Here is a 3336-nt window from a genome sequence, read left to right on the forward strand (position 1 = left end):
TCTTTTAAAGAAAAATTCTTAGTTAATTTTGTTGACACAATACATATTGTCTTCAATAGGCCGCGAGCCTTGGCTTATTTTTAATTAAGAATAACAGAAGTATACCGTTCTTCAGGGAGGACATTGACTATTTTTGTATAATAGGAAGTAATATCTTGGATTAATTTTACAAAAACTGGGTAAAGCTGCGTTTGGAAAAGTCGCTCATATTTTTACCTTTATTGGTTTGATGCAGACTTAGGACTTCTGTTTTGACAAGGAGATCTATTGTGCCCTTTTTTTGATGACTAGCAACAGCTTAAACTTTTTTTGACGGAGACATACGACATATATAGTGATGGTAGAGAGCTATAACTTGTCCTTGATTTGCAGCCTCGAGTGTTAAGGCGGATTTACTTGGTCGAACGGTTCGTCGAATGCGGTTCGACAGAAAAGTGTTTGAAGTGATGTTCGAACGTGTGAACGGGGTATTTGATTGTCGAACATGTTCGTCGAATGGTTCGAAGAAAGTCTGTTCTCGCCTGACTTGTGTGATCAGGGCTTTATTGTCAACAAACTTTATTTATTTGCAGCTGACTCCACCTCTTCGAACCGTTTCACAAGCTGTTCCGACAACCAGGTTTGACGAACCGTTCGACCTTGTAAACCCCGCTTTATTTTTTTTATGGTTGGAAGGTAATGAATTGGCCCATAAGGAGGTCATTGCTTATTCTTGTATGACTGGAAATTGATGGCTTGTCTTCATTTGACAAGAAGCCATTTCTTATCCTGAGTTAAACGAGAATATTGACTCTTCTTTGTCTTGACATTTTTCAAGTAATTCTTTGCTGATGATTCAATTTTTATTTTCGTTCTTTTTTATTGCGGTTAAAGCTAGATCCCTTATGTATGGTTATATAATAATTGACATGAGTTTATTGATTTGGAAAAATCTCAAAATTCAAATTCTACTTAGTGACTTCCTTTGTTTTACCCAGCTGACATCTTACTACAGCGAGGAAGAAACTGGTTGTTTTTCTTAATCACTGAAGTACCTTTGTCGACTCTTTTTAGGAACTACGGTTAAACAGGTTAGAGCACAAGACTTTTAACTTAAGACAGTTTTTAGGAACTACGGTTAAACAGGTCAGAGCGCTAGACTTTTAACTTAAGACAGCAGTTTATTTTAGGCAAACAAAGGACTAATAGCTCTCTGATTAGATCAGTACCTAGTCTGACAAAGGGACACTTCTTATAGTAGTTTCGATTACACATAATACCGGAAACCACGAAGTCAAGATAGCTGCCTTTGTCCTCAATTATGAACATTATCCAATCCCTTGCAGTTCGTGGTCATCCTCCATTAGTCTTTTACATATTAATAAGCTTCTTTGAAAACTGAGGTTTTGATGTCCCTCTTTGGTAATTGGTTTCATGTTATGGTATTGAAATATCTAAAGTTTGTATTTATGACCAGTCAACACAAGACTAATTTGGAGTATCTAGTTTAATCCCTTGAATTCACTGGAATATCAAAAGCTTCTCTTTTAATCTGTAATTAAAGTACGCGTCCGTACCTTTGTCACTGGCTAAGTGAACAAAGAAATGGTGAACAAAATAGTGGTTTTATTATACCTTTGTCACTGGGTATGTGAATGAAAAAAGTTCTTACTATACCTTTGTCACTGGGTACGTGAATGAAAAAAGTTCTTATACCTTTGTTACTGGGTCAGTGAAAAAAAAAATGTTCTTATTATACCTTTGTCAATGTGTAAGTGAACAATTTTTTTTTCTAATTATAAATTTGTCAATAACTAAGTGAACAAAAAATGTTTTTTATTATAAATTACCTTTGTCACTGGGTAAGTGAACAAAAATTTTCTTATTATACCTGTGTCACTGAGTAAGTGAACAAAAAGTTCTTATTATACCTTTGTCACTGGTAAGTGAAAAAAAAAATTCTTATTATATCTTTGTCACTAGGTAAGTGAACAAACAATGTTCTTGTTTTACCTTTGTCACTAGGTAAGTGAACAAAAAATTTTCTTATTTTACCTTTGTCACCGGGTAAGTGAATAAAAAAAGTTTTTTTTAGTTACAGGGTAAGTGAACAATAAGTTCTTATTTTACATTTGTCACTAGGTAAGTGAACAATAAGTTCTTATTGCACATTTGTCACTGGTTAAGTGAACTAAATTGTACCTTGTTATTGGTTAAGTGAACTACATTGTACCTTTGTCACTGGTTAAGTGAACAAAGTTGTACCTTTAGTGAACAAAGTTGTACCTTTGTCACTGGTCAAGTGAACAAAGTTGTACCTTTGTCACTGGTCAAGTGAACAAAGTTGTACCTTTGTCACTGGTCAAGTGAACAAAGTTGTACCTTTGTCACTGGTCAAGTGAACAAAGTTGTACCTTTGTCACTGGTCAAGTGAACAAAGTTGTACCTTTGTCACTGGTCAAGTGAACAAAGTTGTACCTTTGTCACTGGTTAAGTGAACAAAGTTGTACCTTTGTCACTGGTTAAGTGAACAAAGTTGTACCTTTGTCATTGGTTAATAGACCGAAATTTTACCTATGTCACAGGGTAAGTGAATAAAAAAAATCTTAAATACACACGTAAAATTTTACACATAATATCCACATTGTTTGCGTAATCACGAACCCGTTTTATGTCACATAATCGAATCCTTTGGAACCTAGAAACAGCGAGTCTTCAGTGGAGAGGTGTTCGGAGCAGGTTTCCAAGTTCAAAAAGGTGAGGAGGCCTTGACCTTTAGAAAAGCTTCCCTTCAAACTTGACGTAGCTTTGTGTGCGCGCGTGCGTGCGTGTTCTTTTGGTCACTTGGCCGGACAGTGATTTTATTCATATCTCTCTCTCTCTCTCTAGCTTCGTCTCCAGTTTAAGATTTTCCTTGTATTTATGTTAACGTTGTTAGAAATATCCTATTGATAATAGTAAACATATTGCTAACTACGGAAACATTATATATATAGATAAATTATAAACATATATATATATATATATATATATATATATATATATATATATATATATATATATATATATATATATATTAGTGTGTGTGTGTGTGTGTACACGTACGTGGTGTGTGTGTGTGTGTGAGTGCATAACCTACCGTCATTGAAAGTACTTCTTAATGCAGCTAAAGCATCAGTTGGTTTCGAGCTGACACAGAGAGAGAGAGAGAGAGGGAGAGAGAGAGAGAGAGAGAGAGAGAGAGAGAGAGAGAGAGAGAGAGAGAGAGAGAGAGAGAGAGAGAGAGAGATTGAATGTTATCTTTGGGCCATTCAAACTATAGTGTTCGTATTCCTTTCTCTAAAAATTTTTTTTTGA

Source organism: Palaemon carinicauda, chromosome 18 (assembly GCF_036898095.1).
Source record: "Palaemon carinicauda isolate YSFRI2023 chromosome 18, ASM3689809v2, whole genome shotgun sequence".
NCBI lineage: Eukaryota > Metazoa > Arthropoda > Malacostraca > Decapoda > Palaemonidae > Palaemon > Palaemon carinicauda.